The sequence below is a fragment of the Nothobranchius furzeri genome, chromosome 12 (assembly GCF_043380555.1).
Source record: "Nothobranchius furzeri strain GRZ-AD chromosome 12, NfurGRZ-RIMD1, whole genome shotgun sequence".
Taxonomy (NCBI): domain Eukaryota; kingdom Metazoa; phylum Chordata; class Actinopteri; order Cyprinodontiformes; family Nothobranchiidae; genus Nothobranchius; species Nothobranchius furzeri.
The window spans coordinates 18,043,209-18,057,406 of NC_091752.1; the positions used below are offsets into that span (position 1 = coordinate 18,043,209).

The 14,198-nt window shown below is 42.8% G+C and overlaps 1 protein-coding gene and 1 long non-coding RNA gene across 2 annotated transcripts in view; one reads left to right on the forward strand and one right to left on the reverse strand.

The window, feature by feature from the left end:
* Positions 1 to 14,198, forward strand: part of slc35f3b (solute carrier family 35 member F3b) — an 88,150-nt gene that overhangs the window by 16,066 nt on the left and 57,886 nt on the right. The gene's annotated exons all lie outside the window — the stretch shown is intronic.
* LOC139062083 (uncharacterized) lies at positions 8,494 to 8,718 on the reverse strand. The gene is made up of 2 exons (XR_011515672.1): positions 8,634 to 8,718; positions 8,494 to 8,565 (listed from the first exon to the last, which is right to left on the reverse strand). It is a non-coding gene; the product is annotated as an uncharacterized lncRNA (long non-coding RNA).

The following is a 14,198-nucleotide window of genomic DNA, read 5'->3' on the forward strand; positions in this document are numbered from 1 at the left end:
ATGTTTTTGTGCAAATTCTCATGGTAATATTGAAGCGTGGACTCAATGCTGGTTTGAATGTTGTAGTGAGTTCTCAATTCCACCACATTAGAAGTTATTGCAAGCTAGTGTTGGGTTATATGGTCCAGATACCAGACCTTCCTTGTAGCAGAGATGCACAAAGGTCACCTCTTTTGTGCTTTTCTTGTTGCAGAATAAAAAGTTTGCAATCACAGAATTCTTGCAAGTTGTACCCAAACATGTCAAACCACACATTTAACAGTTATCCTTCCTTTAGTTCCAAATCGTCAAAACAGCATGCACAGTTCGTCTGTGTTGTTTCTTTAATCCGTTTTTAGTTTTTTTGGTGTTAGTTTGAGTGGCTAAACCTCAAATCTGCCACAATTCACTGAGTAAACAAACAATAAAAAAGGATTAAGCTAATCTACTTTTGTGTGTAATCACTTCCATAAAAAACCCAATTCTCTTGTGGAGTCTCTAATTCCATCTCATCCAGTAGATTATTAGCAGGCCTGCAGGATTATTATTAATGACTGGCTTTGGAATTAAAAAAGCTCTAATAAAGAGCCATGAGCCTTCTCTGGTGAATCATCACAAATTTAATATCCTCAACGGGGAACAGCAGTTTCATAAAAGATCTTTCTAGAAGAAAAGTTTCTGTGTGTTCTCACACAGACCTATATTAATAACTTATCTACAAACTGTTATCATGTCCATAAGGGAATGACTCTCAACAATATTAAATGCAATGCAAAGTGGAGTTAATTAACTGAAATGAATCATAATAAAAGTACATTATTGCATGCAACATTTGGAGAATGTGCATGCTTTGGATTTTGTAAACCAACAAGAGAATCACTTTAGCATAAATGTGCATGAATTTCTCGGTGACGCTTCCTTTTACAGTCCCCTAATTACTAAGTACTTACATAGTAATTACATAGTAAGTTAAAGTAATGATTGATGAAGCTTTAACCTGGAAATCACAGTCAGGTTATATAAAAGGTAAAGTGGCCAAAGCCATTGCAGTATTACATAATGTAAAGTTTACAATGCACTGATTCATCCATACTTAATTTATTGTGAAGAAATCTGGGGAATTGCATACAGAACTTATACACAACCATTGTTTATTTTGCAGAAAAGAGCTTTGAGAATTCTTAACCCTTCTGTTGTGTTGCGGTCAAAATTGACCCGTTTTCAAGTTTAACTGTGTAAAAAGTACACTTTCCTTTTTTGTCCTGGAATGAGGCTTCATCTAATCCTCAGACACCTATTTAAATGCAGCAAAATCAATTTGAACAATTTTAGTAAATTCTAAAGGTCTCAAAAAAATAAGTTAGGTCTGTGGTGTTACGGGTCCAAAATGACCCATCAGAGAAAAATGGCTGTTGTATGCATCACTTAACCCTCTCAGGCTCAAAATGAGTTTTGATAAAAGGACGAACAACTAAGTCCTTCAGGGGTGAGCAGGTACTGTAGGTAGGTTTTAACATAGCAAATCTATGGGTTGTTCTGAGGATCAATCGTGGCCCAATGTGCACAGTTACGGCCCACATCACCACACACACACACACACACACACACACACACACACACACACACACACACACACACACACACACACTCGCACACACACACACACACACACACACACACACTCGCACACACACACACACACACTCGCACACACACACACACACACACACACACACTCGCACACACACACACACACACTCGCACACACACACACACACACACACACACACACTCGCACACACACACACACACACACACACACACACACACACACGCACACACACACACACACACACACACACACACACTCGCACACACACACACACACACACACACACACACACACACACTCACACACTCGCACACACACACACACACACACACTCGCACACACACACACACACACACACACACACACACTCGCACACACACACACACACACACACACACACACACACTCGCACACACTCGCACACACACACACACACACTCGCACACACACACACACTCGCACACACAGTTCATATTATGTTTGTTTTCATTATTTCTATTGTTTAGATTATGGTTAATTCAGAACAACACACCTGCACTAACACCATGTTATTTTCAATGTTCAGTTTTTGGTCAGTGCAGGTGCATGTGCGTGCACACAACCACACACACAGTGTTGTTTATCATTGTTCATTTTATGGTTAAATTGTTTGGTTAATTGGTCTGATTAAATAAAAGTTGGTTTTATGAAAAAAATTTTGACTTGTTGTCTTTATCCTTCCATTTATGTATGCAGGTCCGTTTTGAACTGAAACACCAAATATGTCACTATTGTTAATAATTTGAAATAGTAAAAAAAATTATAATTTTTTTTGGGTAGGTGTACTCTAATATTAGTTTATAACACATTTATAGTTTATTATTATTCATTCTAGAAGAAAAAGAAATATATTTAGTGAATTTTAACAGTTTTTGCAATCCAAAACGAGAGGTATATTTTAAAATACGGTGTCTGTGGAACCAACTAAAAAAACAATTTGCACACTGGTTCCATTTATATGAATACATACTAAGCCAGCAATTAGCTGAAAAAACAACATTTGAAGAAAACTGGTCATTTTAAGCATTTTCAAGCATTGTTAAATCATGGGTCCAAATGGACCTGCTAACACCGCAGGTGTAAACAGCTTTCTAACACAATACAAGGGTTAATAATAATCACAGTAGAGTTCCATCTAACCCGTTGTCATGATTTGGTCAGCTGGAGAATATTGAATACAGTGTATGAAGCTAATATAGGTACATTGCCAAAAACATTCAGCGATTGTTTGAAAAGAGGGAAAGTAGTTATATGTTGAAAGGAATTGAAGTCTTCAGAAATAAGAACCAGAATGAAGGAAATAAGTATACTGGTTAATGGTGTGAAATTATGGAACTGCCTGGAAAGATAAGTGACAGAGTCAAGAACTCTAAAATTGTTTAGAAACTATATTAGATCAAGTGTGTTGGGTGGATATGAATGTGAATAATGTCTGTGGCTATAATTGAAATATGGACAAGGAACATGACAGAAGGGACTTTGAGGGAATGCATAACCATAGTTTTGTTATTTTTTTAAAAAAGGGGCAGAAATTCTAAGATTTTTTCTTCCGTCTGCTCCCTTTCATTCAAGTTGTATTGTGTTTATATGCATATTGTTTATTTATTTGTTGTTTTTTTTAAATGAATGAAATAAATATGAGAAAAAGTGTATTATTGTTTCTGAGTTCTTAAAAAGGTATTACCATGTAACTCAGGTTCCTTTCTAGTTTTTATTTTTATTAATCATTCCCATTAAATACCGCTTTACACAATAATTACACTTTATTACAATTATACACTTTAATCACTGTCATGTTTGAGGGTAATTTCTTGACCCACGACATGAAGAATCACCACCGAGAGACAGAAGGTAAGTTTAAATGATTTATTTTGAATGGGAGAGGTAGCCGAAGCTTCTGCAGGACTGGAGGGATCCGTGGGGTCTGAGAGAGGAAGAGAGGTCAGAGTCTGGAGCAACGTGAGACGATGATGAAAAAATAAGAAGGCTTACTGTTTCCTGAATGATCCGGTATTTTGTGGGGGGGGGGTTAGTCAGACCTGGCTGGATGGGGAGACCGAGGAGCTGCAGGTGGATAGGTGGGGTGATGGAGAGCTGGCGATCAGGGGCAAACAGCAGGACTGGAATGTGGTAGATGGTTCCAAAGATATAGCAGAGAGTGGAGATGAACAGATGACTGGAACCTGGAGGAATCAGGAGGGCAGAGCAGGTTAACTGCCAGAAGGGCAGGAACAAATAGACAAAGTAATTCTAAAATTGTTTTAGGAAGGTCAAAAGGAGAGCTAGAAACTACCCAAGACTGAGTATTATCTGGCAATGGTGAGATGTCCAGCTGCTCCTTAAATCCCCTGATCGCTGATGAGCTGATTTGGCACAGCTGGGCTCTCCAGACACACCCACCTGTAAAACACTCAGCAGAGATGGTTATGCAGCACAGATCATGACAGTACCCCCCCCTCAAAGGCCGACACCCGGCGGCCGCGCAGAGGAGGAGGAGGCGGAGGAGGAGGCAGCAGCAGAAGACCGAGCGGCGTCAAAGTCTCTGATGAGAGAAGGGTCCTCAATCCAGGAACTGGGGACCCACTGGCGATGTTCTGGACCATAACCCTCCCAGTCCACCAAGAACTGACGCCCCCGGCCCCTGGGCCTGACGTCCAGCAGGCGCCGAACACGAAAGCCAAGTCCACCATCAGTGAGACGAATAGGAGAAGGGGGAGCAGGAACAGGACACAACGGACTGGACGAGACAGGTTTCAGGAGGGATACATGAAAGACAGGGTGGATCTTCATAGACGGGGGCAGGACAAGACGGACAGAACAGGGACTGAGAACCTCCTGAATGGGATATGGGCCAATGAAGCGAGGTGAAAGTTTCCTAGTTGTACCCTTGAGACCAATATCTTTGGTTGACAGCCAGACCTGTTGACCTGGACTGTACACGGGCGCGGGTCTGCGGTGCCGATCTGCCAGCCGTTGGTTGCGCTCTTTGGTGCGCTGAAGGGCCGCCCGGGTTTGGATCCATGTCCTCCTTGCCCGGCGGATAAACTGAGGGACTGTGACAGAGGAGGATAGATCCGAAGGGAACAGGGGAGGTTGGTAACCAAGGGATGATTCAAACGGGGACTTACTGGTTGCAGTGGAAACGTGGGTGTTGTGCGCATACTTGATCCATGGTAGTTGGGTGCTCCAGCTGGTAGGGTTTGAAGAGCAGACACATCTGAGCATAGCCTCCAAGTCCTGATTGAGCCGCTCGCACTGACCGTTAGTTTGGGGGTGGTAACCAGAACTCAGGGAAACATGGGCCCCCAATAAGGTGGCAAACTCCTTCCAGACCCTGGAGAGGAATTGGGGGCCGCGATCTGACAAGATCTCCGATGGGATGCCATGAAGCCTGAAAACATGGGTTATGAGGAGGTTAGCGGTTTCAGTGGATGATGGAAGGGATTTCACTGGAACAAAATGACAGGCTTTTGAAAATCTATTGATTATAGTGAGAATTGCAGAAAAACCTTTGGAGAGGGGTAGGCCAGTAACGAAGTCCACTGCTATATGCGACCATGGGCGAGATGGAATGGGGAGAGGATTTAACAGTCCTGCCGGGGGTTGATTGGTGGTTTTATTCCGGGCACAGACATGGCAGGCGTTGATGTACTCTTTAGTGTCATTAAACATGGAGGGCCACCAGAATGACCTGCGGATCAGGGCGAGAGTGCGACCAATTCCAGGGTGAACGGAAAACTTGGCAGTATGTGCCCAGTGGATCACTGCTCCTCGAACCTGTTGAGGCACAAACAGTTTATTGGGGGGACCATTACCTGGGTCAGGATCAGTGCGTTGGGCGTCCAGAACTTTGTTGGTGATGTCCCAGGAAACAGCTCCTACAACACAAGATGGAGGAAGGATAGTGGCGGGTTCGAGGTCTCTGTCTGAAGCGTACTGGCGGGATAGAGCATCTGGTTTGACATTCTTTGATCCGGGGGTGTAGGAAATGATGAAATTGAAGCGTGTGAAGAACAAGGACCACCGGGACTGTCTGGGGTTTAACCTCTTGGCCTCTTTCAGGTAAGCAAGGTTTTTATGGTCTGTCCAGATAATGATGGGATGCTCGGAACCTTCAAGCCAATGACGCCACTCTTCCAGAGCCAATTTGATGGCTAGCAGCTCTCGGTCTCCCACATCATAGTTTTGCTCCGCCTGAGAGAGTTTCTTTGAAAAGAAAGCACAGGGATGTAATAGATTATCTGAAGGTGACATTTGAGATAGGACAGCACCAACGCCAGAATCTGAGGCGTCGACTTCCATGGTGAACTGAACAGACGGATCAGGGCGAACCAAAACAGGAGCTTGAGTGAAACGTCTCTTTAACTCCTGAAAAGCCTCTTCAGCGTTAGCTGACCACACAAAGGCTCTTTTAACAGAAGTCAACTGCGTCAAGGGAGATGCCACCTGGCTGTAGCCACGAATAAAGCGCCGATAAAAATTTGCAAACCCGAGGAAACGTTGAAGCTGTTTACGGGTAGTGGGAGTTGGCCAGTCACGGACAGCTTCAACCTTTTCTGGGTCTGTTCTCAGCTTTCCCTTCTCCAGAACAAATCCCAGAAATTTCACTGAGGAAACGTGGAATTCGCATTTTTCAGCCTTGACGAAAAGGCGGTTCTCCAGAAGGCGTTGTAGAACAGCGCGGACATGTTGATGGTGTTCAGAAAGGGTACTGGAAAAAATCAGAATGTCGTCGAGGTATACAGTGACAAATGAATTGATATAGTCAGAGAGTACGGAGTTTACCAGGGACTGGAACACTGCAGGAGCATTAGTCAGGCCAAAAGGCATGACGAGGTACTCGTAGTGGCCCAAAGGTGTCTTGAAGGCCGTTTTCCACTCGTCACCCTCCTTGATCCTTACAAGATGATAAGCGTTGCGGAGATCCAATTTGGTGAAGATGGTTGCATTCTGTACAGGGTCAAAGGTGGAGGAAAGCAGAGGCAGAGGATATTTGTTCTTGACTGTTATTTGATTTAACCCTCGATAGTCGATACAAGGACGCAGGGAACCATCTTTCTTTGAAACAAAGAAGAACCCTGCGCCCAAGGGAGAAGTGGATGGACGAATCAGACCTGATGCTAAGGACTCAGAGATGTATGTGGTCATGCATTCATGTTCCGCTTTAGAAAGACTGTACAACCTGCTGGAAGGGAATGTGGCATCAGGAAGCAGGTCGATACTGCAATCATATGGACGATGGAGAGGTAAGGATGCAGCTCGATCTTTGCTGAAAACTGCTTGTAGGTCATGATATTCTGATGGCACTGAAGAAAGGTCCGGAATGGGTGGAGGACTGGAAGCAGGAACCTGGACCGGAAGGCTAGCGGACAACAAACAGTGGGACAAGCAGTAAGGACTCCAGGCAGCAACTTGACCAGTCTTCCAATCGATGTGGGGGTTGTGCATGCTAAGCCATTCATGTCCTAAGACGACTGGAAACTGAGGAGAGGGAAAAACAAAAAATGAAATGACTTCTTGGTGGTTACCAGACACTTGCAACTTGACAGGCTCTGTTCGGTGGGTGATGGTAGTGAGCGCGTTGCCATCCAATGATGAAACCTGAACTGGAGTGAGAAGAGGTGTCGTTGGAATTCTCAGTTTAGTGACCACAGACTGATCTAGAAGATTCCTCTCACAACCAGAGTCAAGCAGGGCTGTAGTTAAAAAAGGCAGCTGATTAAAAAAAACAGAGCAGGTCAATACACACCGGGAGGCTTCTTTGTTAGTGCTGCTACCCACCAGAACTCCCGGACTGACTGGTGGGCTCTCCCTTTTGGGCGAATTGGACAGTTAGGTAGAAAGTGACCAGACAAACCACAGTACAGACACAGTTGGGAGGAGATGCGACGTTGTCTCTCTTCTGGGGTCAGACTAGCCCGGCCTATCTGCATGGGAACCTCTGGAGGAATTGAGGCAGAAGCAAAAGCAGACGGCAGAGCTGGAGGAATAGTGGAACGAGCGGTCTGATGGGTATGATAACTGGGCAAAGCAGACCTGGGACGGGTCTTGAGTCTTTTCTCAATGCGAATAGCTAGAGTGATAAGATCCTCCAGAGTGCCAGGTTCAGGACACAGGGCTAGTTGGTCCTGGATTTTGTCGTGGAGGGCTTGAGTAAAAGCTCCTTTAAATGACTCCTCATCCATAATAGAAGTGATAGCTAATGTTCTGAATTCAACTGCAAAGTCTGAAACAGTTTGCTTCTCTTGCTTCAGATTCCAAATGGCCCGGGCTATTTCTGAGGGTGTCTCTGATTTACCAAAAGTTCTATTAAAATCTACGAGGAAGTTGTCTAAGGAAACTCTAAGGGAACTAGGTTCCCGACTTTTTGCCTCAGCCCACTGTAAGGCACGACCTCGGAGCAGACCGACAATGTAAGAAATTTTTGCGGGATCACTAATAAATGCTTCTGGGGTTCTTTAAAACGCTAACATGCATTGGAGAAGAAAACAACGTATTTTGCCGGACTCACCGGAGAAGGTATCGGGAGGAGGCGAGTCTGCAACCCGGAAGTGCCAATGTGTAGACTGACCAGGCTGAACCGGAGGTAGTTGAGGTGGAGGTGGAGAAACTGAAGCAGCCGGAACAGATAGCTTTTCATTTAGTTCACTTAATCTGGAGTCTAACTGGAACAAACGTTGGTTAGTGTTGGCTTGATGTTCGAGGAGAGTCTGTATGGATTGTTCATGTTGGGCGAAAGCTGTGGATATAACAGATGGTAGTGATTCGACAGCAGGGTCAGGAGTTTGGCCAGATGATTCTGTCATGTTTGAGGGTAATTTCTTGACCCACGACATGAAGAATCACCACCGAGAGACAGAAGGTAAGTTTAAATGATTTATTTTGAATGGGAGAGGTAGCCGAAGCTTCTGCAGGACTGGAGGGATCCGTGGGGTCTGAGAGAGGAAGAGAGGTCAGAGTCTGGAGCAACGTGAGACGATGATGAAAAAATAAGAAGGCTTACTGTTTCCTGAATGATCCGGTATTTTGTGGGGGGGGGGGTTAGTCAGACCTGGCTGGATGGGGAGACCGAGGAGCTGCAGGTGGATAGGTGGGGTGATGGAGAGCTGGCGATCAGGGGCAAATAGCAGGACTGGAATGTGGTAGATGGTTCCAAAGATATAGCAGAGAGTGGAGATGAACAGATGACTGGAACCTGGAGGAATCAGGAGGGCAGAGCAGGTTAACTGCCAGAAGGGCAGGAACAAATAGACAAAGTAATTCTAAAATTGTTTTAGGAAGGTCAAAAGGAGAGCTAGAAACTACCCAAGACTGAGTATCATCTGGCAATGGTGAGATGTCCAGCTGCTCCTTAAATCCCCTGATCGCTGATGAGCTGATTTGGCACAGCTGGGCTCTCCAGACACACCCACCTGTAAAACACTCAGCAGAGATGGTTATGCAGCACAGATCATGACAATCACACAATAATACACTTTAATTTACTATGTAATTACCATGTAAGTAATTATTGGACTGTAAAAGGAAGCGTCACCAATTTCTCTTGCAAGCCTTTTTTCTTTATTTGCAAAGCACAGAGCAAATGTCGCTCCAGAACAATAAGCAGTGTGTGCACCACGGAAGTACGGAAATGGAGAACACCACGCTTAAAATGAAGTTTGGTAGCATAGTGTATCTTAGCAGTCTGGGTTAGCTGATTTATTTATAAGCAAACAACAGTGGAGTTCCCAGATGTATTTCCCCACAGCTCTCAGCTTAGTAACAAATCTACATGAGCCGATCCAAAAGTAAATTAAAGCAGCTTTCCAGAGTTTTCCACTTTCAGAAATTATGTATGATTTGTCAGAAATCCGTAAAAGTGATTGTCTTATCATGTACTGTGATATAATGTAAGCAATATATATATATATATATATATATATATATATATTTATTTATTTATTTATTTTTTTTTTTTTTTTTTTTGCTACGCTCGCCCCCTGCCCCGCAGAACTCCGTGCAATACCAAACTGAGCACTGACCAGAACTAACCAATAGCGTTAGATTACCGCTAACTTGCTTCAAATTTAAGGAATACCTCGGCTGATGCAGAGTTGATGAACTTTTCACGGACAAGTAAGTCTCCAAAATATAAATATATGAAAACACAACATGACATGAGAATATTACTTGTAAAACAACACGTTTTAGCTCTATTTGTCGGCTACAGAAGCACATAAATAGAAACGTGAAGTTGCAGTCTTAAAAAAACAGAAGGAGTGTGATATGCTCGTCAGCCACTAGATGGTGTCATCGGATAAGATAAATACTCCGGAAAGAAGCTTTAATATTTATGTCATTAATAATACCCCTGGATGATATTTATTTGACCATAAGCATGTCGATAGGCCTATTTACTACTTTTTTTGTTAAAACATGTGAGAAGTATGTTACAGTAATCTAGACGAGAGGAGATAAAGGCATGGAGAACCATTTCAAGTTCATGTTTTGACACCAGCCTTCGCAGTTTGGAGATGTTTCTAAAATGATTAAAACAGTTTCGGACCTACGTTTATGAGTGGCCTTCAAGAGACATTGATTGGTCAAAATAAAACTCAAATTTCTTACGTTTGTCTTGACGGCAGAAGATAAACAACCAAGTTTTAGACTAATCAGGGAACCATGCTCTCAGGGGCAATGATCAGACATTCAGTCTTTTCAGAGTTTAACTGAAGGAAGTTATCTTCTAGCCAACTGGTGATAGCTGATAGACACTCTAGTAATTCAGACAGTTTGTAGAACTCAGAACCCTCAAAAGAGCAGTAGAGCTGAATATCATCTGCATATAGGTGATAAGAGACATTGACTACGTTTACATGCAGCCAATATCCGGGTTATGATCGGGTTAAGGTCAGTATTCGGGTTTCTGAGTTGATCAGAATAACCCGTTTACAAGCATAAATAGAAAGAGTTACCCCTAACTTGCATAACCCAATTTAAATGCGGACGTTGGATTAGCGTCAGGATGTATGGACTACGTCCAGACGCAATATGCCTCATTTCCGGTTCTTCTTGTTCCGGTATCCGTGAAAACAACAACATGTTTCCCAGTTTGGTAGAGATAGCGACCGCGTTTGTTTGCGCTTTAGTTTCCTCGTCACTCCAAAAGTGTGGTGCTGTTCCGCAACTCGCCATGTTGCTCCCAACTTGTTGTTTACTTCCGGTGTTCTGGCGCGTACAAGACGTCTCGCTACTCAAAAGACCAAGATTCCTTGCGAACAGAGCATGCGCAGAACACACGCTTTGATGGCGATATTCCGATATGCGTTTACACGACCAAACATTCGGGTTAGAAAAGGGTTACCCCAGGTGTAGTAACCGAGTTTTAAAAACCCGGTTATGAGCACATCCGGGTTTTTGGCGGTGTTTACACGGACCTGCATAACCGGGTTATTGTGAATATTCGGGTTTTAAAAGGGTTACTGGCTGCATGTAAACACACTCATTATGAAAATAATCAATTATCTGTCCAAGAGGGTGTGTGTACAGCAGAAACAACAGTGGACCCAAAACAGAGTACCCTAATGTAGCACACTAAAAAGTCTGAGCCATCTTCAACCTGCATGAATGACTGCTGAGAAACGGTGTGCTCCTAGAAAAGCTAGTTTAAGACCTCATAAGTGGACAATCCACCTTGAATCTGCATGCCCCAACCTGTCTCATAAATATGTAAATATGTGGTTAGTGCATCTGAAAACCTGCACAAATGCACCCCACCAAAAAGCAATCACCAGCCGCCATTGCTTATCTGTGAAAAGTGCATCTTCTTCATTTTGTCCACCTCCCTCCTTCTCCGCTGTTAGATGGAATTTCCAGACTGATTTTAATGCATTGCAAGTCGAGTTAGCATTCAAACTAGTGGCATATTAGCCAACAGTAAATGCGGCATACACCATCAGGGGCTTGGGCGGCGTGTGAAGAGGGTCAAATGCGTGTCTCGCTCTCAATGTGTGAGAGTTGGCAGCCCCGGTTGAAGGTAGTAGGAATTAGCAACTTCAATACTTATTTTGCTCTATTGCAAACTTCCAGCTTTTTCTTCTGTGTCTTTGTTGGTGTGCTAAGCGTTTATTGGCAGCTCCCTCTTGTGGACACACAAATTTATTGGTCAACACTAGGCTTGCTTAAATTATTTTGCTGTAGAGGCCAGGGGAAGGACTTATATTTCATATGTATGATGAAAGATAACCTATGTCAAAGAACGAGACCAGTCAGTCCAATTTAAGCATTTTCAAAGTTATTTTGAAATTCTTAAACAACGCACCCCAACGTTAAGGGTTCTCACACTTTATATTGAAGTAATCAAATCTGATTTCCAGAGTAAACTCCCTACTGCTTACAGCCAGAATAAAATGCACCTTTTCTGATTTTTACCTCAAACCTTTCACAATAAAATGTAATTTGCACAACATTAGACATTTTTTCTTGTGTTAACCTTTAATGCTTCAACAAATGAAAAACTTTGGATGCCATACTAGAATAAACACACTAAATGAATTGAATTTTTTAAGTGCAACATTATACTGTAACTGGACCATCGTTGAGTCACATGTGCGCTGGCTGCAAGTGTTGCCATGGTTACATCCTAATCCCAGACCATCCGCATTACACATTCACTGCATCGCTGTAAAAATTTTGGGAATGTGCCGGATTTGACAAAACTAACTATTTATTGTTCAGATTAACACATATTTGTTTTGCACCATTATTTTGAAGAAAGTTGCACACCGTTGTTAGACAGTGACTCCGAGGCAGACTGAAAAAACCAACAGTTATCAACTGTTTGTAATTCTAAACTTAACAATTAGCAACTGAAAAAAATAAAAAGACCTGCAGCATCAAATGCTGTATTGGCACCAGAGGTCTTCTTTTCTTCGCTGTGTCTATTTCTTTGTTTTTATGGCATTTTAGGCCCCTGTGAGCCCAGACACTGAAGCAATAGATGTAACGTCACTCAAGTCTATAAAGGCTTTAAGGGTGAGAATGGGCTTTTATTCTTCTCCTGCAGAAGCAGAGAGTCTGAGTCTTCTGTAGACAGATGACTCCTCCGCTCACTGCTTACGATTGTGACAGAAGAACACAAAAATCAGTTTTTGCTGCTGGATTTTCAAGAACTTTCTGCTGCATTATGATATATGTATTGTTGGGGAGATTTACTCATAAATACAGAAACAACCCTGCACAAAATAAACCATCAACTCAAACACGGCGACTCCTCATTAGATAATTTCAGCTCTGGAGAGGTTTGATATACAGTAATAACTGATCATATCAGAAATATTTACAGAAATCTTTTTTTATTTTTATTTACTCAGTTCTGGTTGAAACTGAAGTTCATACTTTGGTGTTGAAACGTTTTCCATCAACAGTTCACTTGCACAATGTAATATGAGAGATTAATTTCAATCTGTGATGAGGCAGTATAGTTAGCCGGCTAGAGCTGTTATCCCTGAGGAACTGATCCTTCCCCGTGGATGTCACTGTAAGTCATTCATATAACCTCCACCCCTATACACACTCCATGCAAAGTATTCAACAGTGGGTCAGGAAATCATGCAATTAGGCGAGATGTGGACGTAGATGAGAGCTGACAGCTGGGGGGGGGGGGGGGGGGGGGGGGGGGGGGGCAGAAGGAGTCGAGAAGGCTCCCCCCTCAGGGAACTGACTGGTTCGCATCCCTCAGCCCACAGAACAACCACATAATCCCAACGCTTATTCAAATCATGCTTGCAGTTGTCCTGGTTCTCAATGTGCAATTGAAGCATTTTTTGTGACAAATGAATAAATTGTCAATTTTTACCAAATTTTGTTTTATACTCTGGTCCAAGAAGGAATTTTTCTAGAAAAAAACAGACAATTTGCTCTCTCAGGTTTGGAGCACTCCCCTTTGTGAGAATGCAGAACTTAGTCATCCATGGTTCCTCACACCGCTCATAATGACAGGACCTTGTAATCAGAACTTCTGTCAGCGGAACGATACATTGCTGCTTCTTGTTTTTACAGATAAAAACTCCTCCACAAACCCTGTAACAAGCGCACACAAAGCTGTGCAATTACTGGGAGCGCATCAAGTTCTATTTTTGTCCTAAAACGGACTGCTGGCTATTTGTCTGGATGCTCTCAGCAAGTGAGGTCAGACGAGGAAGTGGCTGTGGAGGAGAGGAAGAGTATGAATTTTTACACTACTGACAGGACGGCACACCTGTTTGGCCTTTTGAAGTTTCACCAAACACCTGTTGCTGCTGCTGTGGTGGATGGGAAGCTTGCTTTGCACATCAGAAAACAGTTTGATCACAGTTGAAAGTGAACTGGGTGTTAATGGTCTAATGGATCATAAGCCTTTTGAAAATCTGAATCAAACCATGTATTGTGGAGGTTGTTTTGTTTCTTTATTAATCATTAAAAAAGGTATGTCAAATAAAAAAAATAAACTTACAACAAAAATCTTTATTTTATTTTTTATTAAAGACTGACTTACTGATCCAATCAAATGATTTATATTTAGTTTTGATCAAAAAAGTTTTTCTTTCAA